The sequence below is a fragment of the Galleria mellonella genome, unplaced genomic scaffold, assembly GCF_026898425.1.
Source record: "Galleria mellonella isolate WM207_F2 unplaced genomic scaffold, CSIRO_AGI_GalMel_v1 utg36, whole genome shotgun sequence".
Lineage (NCBI taxonomy): Eukaryota > Metazoa > Arthropoda > Insecta > Lepidoptera > Pyralidae > Galleria > Galleria mellonella.
The window spans coordinates 8,517,978-8,532,055 of record NW_026442086.1 but is presented as its reverse complement, the minus strand read 5'-3'; the positions used below and the strand labels follow the sequence as shown (position 1 = coordinate 8,532,055).

At 34.5% G+C, this 14,078-nt stretch overlaps 1 protein-coding gene and 1 long non-coding RNA gene across 2 annotated transcripts in view; one reads left to right on the top strand and one right to left on the bottom strand.

Moving 5' to 3' along the window:
- LOC113520725 (histone deacetylase 4) overlaps positions 1 to 14,078 on the bottom strand; it is a 115,995-nt gene that overhangs the window by 86,046 nt on the left and 15,871 nt on the right. The window lies entirely within an intron of this gene.
- On the top strand, positions 7,000 to 13,724 carry LOC128201187 (uncharacterized). The gene is made up of 3 exons (XR_008253107.1): positions 7,000 to 7,811; positions 12,404 to 12,580; positions 13,573 to 13,724. It is a non-coding gene; the product is annotated as an uncharacterized LOC128201187 (long non-coding RNA).

The window sequence follows — 14,078 nt, the reverse complement described above, 5'->3', positions numbered from 1 at the left end:
TGATCATCATGTCTGTAGGTTAGCATTACCATTTATCATCAAAAGAACTGTCTGCTTACTATTAACATATGCAATCGTATTAAAAAAACACGACTGAGAAATAAATACATTATGTAAGCGTCTAGACTTTCGATTATCTAGCGCAGGTGAGTAATTAAACTTGAATCTAACGCCACAACAAATCGGCAAAAGATGGCACTATGCCGGACTGAGTCAGTACACCTCTGGGAAATCCCAAATTAATGTCACCGGCGTACGCACGCGGGCGGGCGGATAGCGGCGCGCGCGCAGCCCGCGACTGCGTCAAACGTGTCCTAAATTTATATGTTGCGCTAGTTGTACCTATTTTACTGTTGAACTTCCGTGTATTTGTCATCTAGTTAGGGTCCTATGAATCTGCTGCTTGTTGTGGTTTAAATTCGTCGGGGATTTACATCCAACTAAATAATTAATTGTCCTGTTGGATGTACTACTACAAGTTAAATGCGTAATGGCCTGTCGTATCTTGTTTAAAAGTTTTTATAATATACGCAATCCAATTGTAAACGATGCGATTTGGTGAGGTTTATCAGACATTATCATCACCAACACGATGCTTGCTCACATTCCATTATTTGGAGTCGACACGGTGCATGCATTAATTTTTAACCTTTAACCATTTAAATTTTAACCATTATTCTTATTCGTACCCAAGAGCTTAATTCTCAAAAATTTTAATAAGCAAATATTTAAAGAGTTTTACCTGACAAGACTTGACAAAGTCATTTTTTAAATATTGTTGTTGTTCGTTTCTGAAATTTTCTGGACAAAACATACAGAAAATAGATGGCAAATCTATAGAAAAATTGATAGAGATACATATTTTCTTTGTTATAGTGAAGGTGACAAGCATGCGGTACACCTGGTGATAAATGGTTACCCTGACCTAGAGATACCTGAACTACCAAGGATATAATAAGTTAATAGCGTGTGCCCGACCTTGATATCTTGTGAACCACATTCATTGATGAAATAGGTTTGTAATATATATATATATATATATATATATATATATATATATATATATATATATATATATATATATATATATATATTACTTATTTATTACATTACTGTCATATGGATTCGTACTATATAGACAAATATGGAATAAATTGACACATATATACATTTTAGGCATTGTAAAGAGAGAGAAAGAGAAGAGAAAGGTAGAAATCTTATTAGGACAGGATTGGAGGTTTCATCACTGCGAAACTCTTTTACTTGATAATAGGCCTTATTTTGTAGAAGCTTTTTTAATAATCTAACAAGTTTACCAAACTTATTTTAACTTTTTATATATAACGGTAGTTTATTATAATTTAATACTGACATTATTATTATTTCATATTAAATATTACTTATGTACTTCTAACGTCTACATTTATTTGTTTAGATAATTTGTTCGAGACAGTCGGATAAACGTTGTTGACGTAACAATAGGGCACTGAATCTGAAAATAGTGTAAAAACTTTTTCATACATCACTAAGTTTTTCACTACACTATTCGCTAGTTTAAATTTCTACTGAACCCACTTTCATGAATAAAGTGTCACTCAACTTCTTGATGTAATATCTCTTTATTTTCACAAAACGTTCTCTTGCCAAACATTTTGGAGTCGGTAAAGATATCGCAAACGTCATCGAACGCTCCATTTCTTTCCAACGGAAGTGAAAGAATTTCTATGCTGGCAGAATTTGCCGCATGTTTACATTTTGAACACTAATTTTAATACTCGTAGCCAAAACATCGGTCTTCAGTATCGCTGAATTTTCATAAATTGCAACAAATGCAACGTTAACATTTTGCTATCTTGAATACGCCAATTTGCATTTCGAATAAAGTTATCATAACCGTCGAAAAAATTTCTAACTTCTTTAGCAATTTAGAAAATTGGGCAAAATTGACTTTTTCGTCTATTTCAAAACCTAAAATCAGATGCTTAATTACGTGAATTAATTAATTAACACAATATAACAATTAGAACTACGTTTCTACGAAGGTTAGTTCTTTTCAAGATAGCAAACTGTTAAGGTTACGTTTGTTGCAATTTATGTATATCCAGTGATACTGGAGATCTATGTTTTGGCTATGCTAGAGCATTTAAATTAGTGGAGTAAGAAACAGTATGATTAGAGTAGATAAAGTGTGGACTGAAAGACGTTGTAGTGACAAAAATCGAAAAGGGAATGTTGCGTGGGTTTGGTCATTTGGAGAGGATGGATGAAAAAAGAATTACAAAGAGATTTATCGAGCAAGAATGAATGGAGATGTCGGTAGGGGCCGCCCTAGACGGACGTATGTCGACCGAATAGGCGACGTGCTGAAGAAGGGCCAAATTAAAAGTACCCGTAACCGGCGAGCGTGTATGAAAAGATTGATGATTGTGGAAGAAGCGAAGCAGGTTTGTTGGAATCGAAGCATTTGGCGTTTCATTGTTTCTGCCTACTCTAATGGGAGACAGGCGATTAGATGTTTTTACTACATCAAAAACATTTTTTTTTAATTATAATTTTCTATGCATCCGTGCAACGTCTGTTTGTACAGTTGTTGTTAGTAATTCCGTGAAAGCTTCTAACATTAATGTAGCATGCAAGATAAATGACGCTAATAAGTTCTACAATTCTATGGATAAAAAAGACTTCAATCTTGACTAAATCAATATCGAGCCACCAACACGAACATCATGCACGTAAACTCAATCAATTGCAAAAAGAAACATCAAAATCAGCCCAAATTTGGCGAAGATATAGGATAATATACAAAAAAAAAATACAGGTGAGAACACAGAACAGAACCTTCTACTTTTGTGAAGTCGCTTAAAAATAGGCCACAGCTAATGTAAGAAACAAGTTTTATATTAATTGACACAGCTGAAAAATATAATAGGCAAGTGTATTGAAAATGTAGTAAACAATTTAAATTACTATAGACTTGTTCCCCGTCATGTTATATTTGTTAATAGGCCTTGTCAAGAAAGCAAACACAGCACTCGCTATATGTTCACCATTACGGAAGAATCCAACAAAATGGCTTTATAGTTAAATCTTGGATTACATTTGTAAGCACATTTTATTCTTTATACCCGCACTGATGTCACAATACTTGCTTTCTTGGAATTATTCGTATAATAGCATTTATGGATTTTATATTATAAGGAAGATAAACCGTTATTCGCCTTAGATCCAACACATCCTTAATCCATAATCTTCATGTCAACTGTTGGAATGGTTTTTGATATAGAATATTAATCAGATATATATGTATATTTAAATAAATAGATTTGTTTGTTTGTATTATTGGGATCATAATTAAATTCCTTTATTTAAGTTAACAAACATAAATAATAAGTTGGACCTACCAGGTCCTACCAGGCAGAGAAAATAGGCACTACTATTCCTGTGTTAAAACAGCAAGAATTCAATATGCACTACCAAATTTTTACGTAAGAAGCAAATATAGAAATAATGAGACACACTAGTGACAGAGAAGAAATTAATTAAATTGACGTTGGACATTGTTGGGAAAGGTAACTACCAACTTATTAAAATTTATATGAAAATTGCTTGCTGTTTGATGACTTCGTTTTCGTTTTCAATTTCGTCAAATCTGCTGTCTATAGCTTCTATGTGGTAGTATTCACAATTTTACAGCAACTAGGTGGCCGCATCATCGACTTTTCCTATATAATTCCTAATGTTATAAAAATTTATAGTAAAATGTAAATTAGTAGTCCTTACAAATAATACATTTTGCTTCATATTCCAAGAAAGCTAGTTATTTTCTCAAGAACAAAGGACCTCGAATGTTCATTAACCAACTACGCAATGAGGTTACTAAATTAAATTGAAACAATATTTCTCACTTGATCGATTGGGAACGTCTATTGTAACCCTTTCAAACGTAAAGTGGGCGTATGTGAGACATTACGTCATGCGACATTTTCAATACGATTACTTAATCACACGAAATCGCCTGTTTCGGGACCAATTGTTATAGCATTTTTACGTGTTCTCGTAGCACGCAAACCCCGTCTGGTCCTGACACGTCATTGACGCAGGGTGACGTCACTGATTGACCTTTGCATTAGTCAATTTATATATAGGTAGGATTATAAATCAAAAGCCCGTAGTATTTTGCAGCAAACGAAAAATTCACATCTTTAAATGTATTTAAGAAACTATCCCGATAGCTATTCAAACAGTCCGCCCAGAGTTTTCCATAGAAAAAGGTTATTTTAGTTATCTACATACATTTGACTTGATTTCGTCGAGAACAATGGTTGGCAATGGCATATTCACCTATAATCGACGCTAAGTATAAATAGAAGATAGATAGATAATCAATATGTACTGATTCAGCATATAAATAACAAGAAACAGATAAACATTCACTAATAAAATAACAGACAAATACATAAAAAGATACTTCTATTCCCTTTTGTGTGAAAGCCATAATAACAAAGAAAGAAGACAGACCACATTAATACTCTTAGGTGACTACGTGCTTTATCATGGATTTATGCAAATGTTAATAAATAAACCAACTAGACAAAGTGAGTTAGTAATGATATCTTCCTGACATTTCCCATCAGGAGCATAGGACTCGTAAAAAGGACTTCCATTTTGACATTCGTGGGTGAGTTTCGGGACTTTTAGGTCATTCCAGCAAGAACAAGTCGATGCAGTTTCTTTTTCAACCTACGCTTCCATGTGGCTCTTGGGGTGATCGTGTTTTCCCGTTACCTGCTCTGGTTGGATATTATGACTGTCATTTATCACAAGCGAACGCGCAATTAACTCTATTCCCTTAAAAGTCTGTTTCTGACTATATATAGATATCCAAAGCGTTCTCGGATTTAGCTGATTTTTAGCCGAAAGAAAAAGATAAAATACTATTAAGATATTTTTTAGTTAATATTTGTTGCGACTTGGTTACATGCCAGTGTAAAATGCGTGTCCAAAGTCGCACTAAATCGCATTCGTTTCAAACCTAGGATGAGGGTAAAGACAATACAGATTGACGCAAACTGTTTGAATAATAAACCAAACTCGAGCATGTCACGCACACTAAATGTTTTGTTCAATGCATGATAACAGTTTAATTTTTAATGAATCCAAAAAGGAATATGGTGAAACTTTTTATTTGTTATAAGTTCAGGAATTTGATTCTATATTTCAAAGTTTCCGTGGCATATCTTCTTGGGTGATTAGTGTTACGCTATCAACTTTTAAAATTATAATTCCGAGACATCAAAAGTCAAAAGATTGTACTTAAAATTTGACAGTTTGAATGTTATTACGCCAACATAGAATATTTTAGGCACAATAACAAAATACGAAGGGACTTACTACAATTATAAATTAATCAAAGTTATAATCTGCAGACTGTCTGACACAATCCAATTGGGATCAAATGAAGATCACGTCGTGTCAAAATCAGCCAGGGTAGATTAAGAATAATACTTACGGCATTCTCTGTCTACGTCACCCTACCTAACATTTGATGTCAATTCAATGTTAATTCGATTTGATCCCAATTTGATTGACTCAAAGGTCACCCTTATTATAGTAGATGCACATCTGCCACCTTTGCGTTAGAGAACAGCTTCAGACTTGTCTTTTGTCAGTCAGGATCAATAAGGATAGCACGTTTAAACAAATCTACTCTGAAGAAAAAATTTTGTCTTTCTCTGCATGTTGTACACAATTATCGCTGTTGAAAAGTAATACATGCCCATGGTTGCATATTGAATTATTTTAGAAGATTTTGCTTCCATGAAATCTTTGGTTCAACGAGCTACGCATTGAGGTTTTCGGGAAAATTATATACATGTACAGGAGGAGCCAAACTTTTCTTCAGAGTCAGCAACGTCTACAAAATATTCTTGGTACTGCATGCGTCCAAAGGTAATAATACCTGCTAATTAACAGGCGGAGCGGAGAAGAGCGGAGGAGTTGTTAGTAATGTGGACTACCGGTCCCATTGCTAGCATGTACTCTATCAGGTCAACCTCTCCGTGGTCCCCCTGGAAATTATCGCGCTGAATTCTAAATGAAAAGGTATCATGATGGGCTAACTGACCTGCCTTTTCATTCTCACGAATCTTCTCTCACTGGTGCCTCAACACACACGTGGACAAAGTATACCGTTAGCGTAGGCGAAATTACCATTACATTATCGTCCATTATAAAAAAACCAGTCAAGTGCGAGTCGGACTCGTGCAACGATGGTTATGTACAAAATCATCAAGTATAATTTTTTTGTGATACTAACCACATATTTACGGTTTTTGTATTTTTTTACTTGTATTATGTACTATATGTATGTATTATGTACTTGTTACATGACATTACTTCTTGCCAAATTTTATGATTCTAGGTCAACGGGAAGTATCCTAACTAACCTACAGATTTTGATTCCCTTTGCGAATGTCAATATATGCGATATAAATGGAACATAAACGGCCGTATCTTTTGATTGCGTCGATTTAGATGCTTGATTTTTTCACTGCTTTAAGAGATTGCAGACCTGAGTTCATGATATCTATTTCAACTTGATACCTCCACGTATTCCTAAGAAAAGAATCTTGACAGACGGACGGACTGTTAACGAAGTGATCCTATAAGTGATCCGTTTTTTCCTTTGGAGGTACGAAACCCTAAAAACAGGTGGAACGTATGCTTAATTGTCAACATAGTTAAAAAAATAGATGACATTGTAGAAACATAATCTAAAAATAAAACATAAAATGCAACTTTTCCTTTGTTTCGAAAAATGACGTAGTTGTAAGTTTGCTGAAATCAATCAAATACCGTAAAAATTTTCTATTAACAGATATTTTTTTAGATGTTTATACCCAACTATCTTTTGTATCACAATAATAACGATAATCGAATTAGACAATGGCAATATTTTTGAAGATAAAACTATTTTTGTACTGATTTTTAGATTGATTGGCAAGAAATGTAGCTGTTATCAAGTTTATTTTCCGTTTAGCATGTTATTCGCAATAACTACAGATAATGCTTACACTTTCGAGGCCATATATTGTAGAAAAAGTTACATTGAATTTTGATTCTTGATGAGTTTTCCAAAACGTCTCAGGTGTAAATTTTCAAAACATGTTCTTAAAATATATGTTTTTGTTCCAGTTAAAACACACATATATATATAATGATGTTGTGCTGTAAAAGAGTTTGATTAAGACAGATAAGAGAAGACAAAAAAACATGAAAATAACACGACAAACAAGTTACCTTTAGTAGCGACGGCTGTTGGGTTTACAGACATTATTACAGCATTAAAGGTTCTTGTTTACTCAAACCACTCAATGTTTATAACACCGTCACATTATTTCACAAGCGTATATATATATATATATATATATATATAATTTACTGACAATCCTTTATGGTTACGATTGCCCAAAAACAATTACTACAAGCCTCATCTAATTACGATAGCATATTGGAATTTACTGACGACGCCGGTATGCCGTATACAATTAACGAAGGCTCAGTGACATTTTATGAATAATCTATACGAGAAATTCAATTAAATCAATTATTCGCTCGGAGAAAAGCGATCGTCATTAAAGATTCCATATAGAGGTAGAAGCGCGGTCAAGGAGCGCCGAGTCGACGCGAGATCCTGCCTCCGACTGGCCAGCGTTGCCCGTGCCGCGCCGCCTGCCAGCGTGGGGTGGCCGGGGTGGGCGCGCACCGGCGGCAGGGGGCAGGAAGCACAGCCTCCAACCAGTAATAATTATGTAAGTGTAAAGAGGGTTGATGCTATTTTTAGCGTTAAGGCGAATATACGTAACCGGTTCGCAGCGTTATATCGCATATTGTGCTATCTGCTTAACGTAAATAGAAAACGTTCGGTGCACTGCGACTGTGGGAGTCGTTTGTATTTGCAACGTGTCTATTTGTGGCACTTTAATGCAGTTTCGCAAGTTACATGTTAACGTTGTTGTAGGTGTAGTTGCGGGCGCCGTTATAAACTCGATCGCTGTTTGGTACCAGTGTGCGAGTTTGTGTGATTTTATAACAGTGGTAATTACGAGTAAAATCCCGAAAGATGTTACAGTTACAGCGCCCTATACAAAAACTTATAGACGTCCCAATCAATTAATTAATTTTAAAATTTCCTGATGTTATTAATTCTAAAACAAAGGACTTTGACTGTTAAATATCACAAATATAATTGGGAGTACATATATCAACATAATTTCAACAGCCTATTGTCAGTCATTGAATATAAATATTTAATATTATTAATAATATAGGTACGTATTTCCCGCAACTTAATTTGCGGTAAACCTGTTCTCTCGTTGCCTTAGAAATACCTTTTTAGTTGGAAACTTCGCATCATTAGTGAATGAGTATTGTTGATGAGATTTTTTCCCTGCTACAACTGTTTGAACTGGAAAAAAAATAAAAAAACAGAGGAAGCCTTCAGCAGTGCAATAAATTTAAATATCATAAATAACGTAGAAATCGTGCCATTACAAATCGATCTCAAGACACCTCAAATCCAGATAATAAAGTTCATTTTAGCATCTGCCTTTACATTTAGTATTTTTAAAAGAATTTAAAAAAAGATGAACAGATTCAAAATGTTCACCAATTTCAATAATTATATTTGCGTTTGATAGAATTTAATCCTTATTTGTTCCCGTACGAGTATTTGAATCGAGTTATTTTTATAAACAACGATTAATATTTAAAATAATTTACGTTTTATTATTTCTCTTTATCCGTAGTTTTAAGTATTTATTTTATTATTTATTATTATGTGTAAAAAATTTTACTTATAAACAACAAGCTACTTGGTAAGCCAATTATCAATATGACAAAATTTAACATGAAAGTGTTAAATTAATGTGACGTATGAATTGGTACAATACTCAATTTGTACACTTTTATACTCTTGCATTATTTTCCGTTTATTGGTAACCAACCATACCAATAAACGGAAAATAATGCAGGAGCGGAATAGGAGCACACCATACACACCATTATACAGTATTCTTGGTATTTACTATTTTTACAAGAAATAGACGTAACTCTACTTAATAAAACGCTCCGACTAACAGAAACTTTGTTAAAACCGACAATTTTAGAATCAATTTACATATGAATTAAGTAAGTAAGGATTATTGGAAACTCATCCCCTGGTGGATTGTTTATGGTTTGTTTATGGGATAACAGATAATCTCATGCAGAGTACTTACAGTATAATCAGTTATCCCGGATGTATTGCTGACCGCAAATACGGCATTTTCACCTCACACTCCGAGTGTCGCAGTGGCCTCCCGACCCTCGCCCTCCCCTCCCCGGTGCAGTGCATCCACTCCATCATAAACTAGTTCACAAATGAGGAGGTCAGCTGATTAAGAGGTCAATTGATCGGGTTAAAATCAAACTTTATCTATTTTCGATTGGAAATTATAACTTTAGTCAAGGACGTGTCAAGCTAGGCAGCAAGTAGGTCTTGCCTGACAATTTAAATTGGATTCCGAAGTTGCATTTTAAATTTTTATATTGCTGTATCCAAGAGAGGACAAGAGTCTCCGAAACCGGCGTGCGAGTATTTGTTTATATTTTTAACGGATGATAATGAAATAGTAACCTCGCCTGCGCTGTCGCTTTACACTGGCAGGGTGTACCAGTGAGAGATGATGGGTGAGATCAGTTATGAAGCAGATCAGTTAGCCCTTCGTGACGAATTCAACAATTAATCAATCACGATGGTTTCCAGAGAGAACCGCGAGGAGGTCGATCTGATACGGTATATTGCTGGTAAAGGGATTGCTTGCTTATTACCATTACTAATAATCCCATTTCTCCCCACATAAGACGAGTTATTAAAACTGCAGGAAGCAAGAGATCTAAGGATCAAACAAATGCTATAGATAGGGGGAAAGGGATTGTTAGTAATGGAGACTGAGAATCCCATTGCTAGCAATATACCCAACCAGGTCGACCTCCTCGCGGTTCCCCCTGGAAACTATCATGGTTAAATCCTGATGAATTCATTATGATGGGCTAGCTGGCCTGTTTTCATTCTCATCTATCACCCTTCACTGGTACTCCGCCAGCGTATCCCGTTAGCGCAGGCGGGGTTACCATACCATTTTCACCCATAAAAAAAAATGCTATAGGTAACGATTATAATTTTTACTCAGGTATTTTTTTAGCCAACTGAATTCTCACCCAGTTAGTGTACTAAACAGAAAAATGGATTACAGACGCCGCAAACTGTTCCATAATCGGAAATAGGAACTCACTAAATTGACTCCGGCTAAATTTATAGAAATGACAATAACTGTATTAGAGATATACGATATGTTTGAGAAAGGTTTAGTTTGAGAGTTTGCTATCAACATATATCAAACTGTTGTAGCACAATGTTGATTAGCATTAATGTGTTAATGCTTAACTAATGAAGATACCTACTTGCGTCTACCTCCTGTCTGTGGTCATAAATGTGATTTATTTTCAACAAAAAATAATATTCGAAAGCCTAAAGATAAACAGGGTATTAAATTAACTTTCACACAAATTACATTGAGCACAAACAAGTATTATAGAAAAACAAAAGTTTTCATTATGATTTACTGCTTATGGATACGCCGATTGGAAGCGTGTTCCACGGCAAAGTTTTTACCTCTACATATTGAAGAAAGTTATCTAAAGAATCTCCGAGCTCATCGACAACTCGGACGGAACATTCCAGTAGATCCTCGGGCTGATATTAATAGGCCAAGTTGGTAACTTACACAACTTTATTTTCCGTGTTCGTGATAAAAGATAAAACTTTCGTTACTAAGTTAGAGGTAGGTACAAAATTTTATTAAGTAGATCGATATCAGTTAATTATCCCCATATGAAACTGAATTTCTTCGTCAACAAGCATATCGTCGCAGTCGTAGAATACTGACGGATCTGACAAATATTACATATATGTTTGTTGATATCAACATTAAAGTAGTTTACAATGAAAACCATACGTAACTAACTAATTAACATATTTTACTGGAACAGATCTGAACGGATTATTAAGTTATATATTATAAATATTAATAAAGGAAAAAAAAACGAAAAAAAAAAACCCCAGGTAGACCTTCAATAGCAAAACTAAAATAGCAAAAATGTTGTCGTATAAAAATTAACGACAGAAAATAAAGTTTCATTAAAAAAAAAAAAAAACTAATTAACATAACTTTGCCCGTGAGAATCAGTTAGCTGAAGTGACCAATTTCTAAGACAATTTAAAAAAAAATATTTCTTAGGATACCCAGCTCACGTTGTAAAAAGAAAGAATTTACAAAATGCAAGTATTCAAAACGTAGTAACTGATAATTATAATAACAGTCACGACTTGAAATAGATTAGAAATGGTACAGCTTCAGCCTGATATATCTGAAACAATATCGAATTTATCGATACAGCATCGAGCCAGAATATCATCTTCCAGACGTTTACATTGTATCAACTTTTCAATCTCGTCCCTGAAAATTAACATCACATGTTTTCTCACATGGAAAATCATGCCCTTGGGCCTATATTCCTGAAAGGGCTCATGCCTATTGAAGTTAAAATGAGCCGATAGGTATTACGGAGGTAAGGTTTTACGACGTAGAAGAGAATGACGAGGTGTTTTATACCCAGTATTAATAGCAATTGCAAGAATAATCAAAATCGATAAAAAAAAATTGATTTAACTAAATATCATGTAACATAAAAAAACCATGGTTAACCTTCTCTTTTGAGAAGTATATTTATTTTTACATTATTTACATTGCCTTTATTGTACATGCCGATATGGTAGAATATGGAATAATGGACATGTAATTATTTTTTTCAACTAATGTATGTACCCATATTCGTGCAATAAATGATTTGATTTGATTTGATTTGAAGAAACTATTAAAAAAAAATCTTAAATAATAATAAAACGATGCATAAATAGTTTTTTTTTTATGGGTTATTATGGAATGGTAACCCCGACTGCGCTATCGGTATACGTTAGCGGGGCACCAGTGATAGATGATTGGTGATGATGAAAGCAGGTCAGTTGGCCCATCATGATCAACAAGAATTAACCATGATGGTTTCCAGGGGGAACCGCGTGGAGGTCGACCTGATGTTATAGTCGATATTGATAGCAACAGAGTTATTAAAACCCATTACTAAAAATCCCTTTCCCCCCGATGCATAAATAGTTATTACAAGTTATAAAAAAAAAAAAAAAACTATATATCTACAAGAAAATGACTTCCATTCAATCAATCATTGCTATTTCCATACAAATAAATGTGAACTACATTTATAGAAGGCGAAAAATTGTTTACAGTAACACAATACAAAAGAAGCCAATGTACATGGAAATGTAAGCAAACACATTACGAGCAGGCAACAAACGTATCAAAATAAGAACTTGAAGCTCAAGGCCACCTACAGAAAAGTGACAAACAAGCAGCACTCCGCCAGATATACATACATCTGGTATATCTATATTAAATGCGAGTAGGTAAGTATGTGCCTACTTTAGGTACCTACGTTTTACCTTCGATACCATATAGTAATTAATATATACTTGATGTCGTACAACACATAGGCTTAGGTGTAATTTACATATAACAAGACTGTTTAAAAATATTTTTAAAAACAAGTTTTTATAATGTACAAAATCCGCCATCTTGTGGCGACGGTCATTTTGAAAATATCATAATATTGAGTAATGTATTGTCAACAGAATTAAAGATGTATGCAAAATTACAACAAAACCGCATTTTTTATTGGACGAAGATGGAATAGTGCACCCGTCTATGACGTAATATTTAATAATAAAAAAACTTTATTGTTACAGGCTGTAATGACCCAATTTGTTAGTAACATAATCATAGCCTAATGTTAGTGGGGGAAGGGATCGTTAGTAATGGGGAAGTTAGTCCCCATCGCTATCAATATACCTTATCAGGTCGACTTCCACGCGCGTCCCCCTGGAAACCATCGTGACTAATTTATCGTTAAATTCGTCACGATGGGCTAACTGACCTTCCTTTTCATCCTCACCAATCATCTCTCACTGGTGTCCCGCTAGTATATACCGATAGCGCAGGCAGGGTTACCAATCCATTATCATCCATAAAAAAAAAAAACCTAATGTTAGTACATTTTACAACAAAATAAGTTAATAAAAGAAAAAAAGAAACAATAAACAAATTTTTGTCTATGCTAACGGTAGGTACACAATGGCGGGGCACTAGCGGAAGTTGAGACAATGAGAATGAAGGCAGGTCAGTTAGCGCGTCGGCCAAATTTACTACAAATTAACCATGACGGTTTCCAGAGGGGACCACGTGGCGGTTGACCTGACAGGGTAAATTGCTAGTAAAAACAAATACCTAATAGGTTCTAATTCAGCTTAACTAGTTAGCAGAAATAGGATCTAATTCAGCTTACAAGATTTGACCTAAACCAACAAACAAACATCGCAATTTAAAGTTTGTTTTTTTAAAGGATCATCTGCCGAAGGCCGGAAACCCGAAGACCACGAAGGACCATAGGACGTTTATACTATATTACTCCTTAGTAAACGCATCTTTTGTATGTACGCTTTGCAAAAACTTTTTAAGCGTCCGATTAAAGTGTTCACTTATTCGTTTTTAATTTAAAAGCATACAGTCATAATTAATAAATGATATATAAGATATACAAACCACCAACAAATGCATTCCCAAAGAGGGTTGACGTCAGGCAGGCGGCCGGTCGTAAAACTGTAAGCCAAATCCTTTAGTAATATGGACAAAACTATATTACGCCGACCCCAAATAATAATTGGGATAAGGGCAGGAAGATGATGATATAAGAAACACAAATATTATAGCTTCCTACAACACCATTTGATACTTACAAACGATACCCATTCACCCAAATATCTGTACAATGAACTAACTAAACACTTTTTAGGGAGAAGAAAAATTGAAAAAAGTTGTCTGGAAAGTTGGAACACTGATGATTTTTTA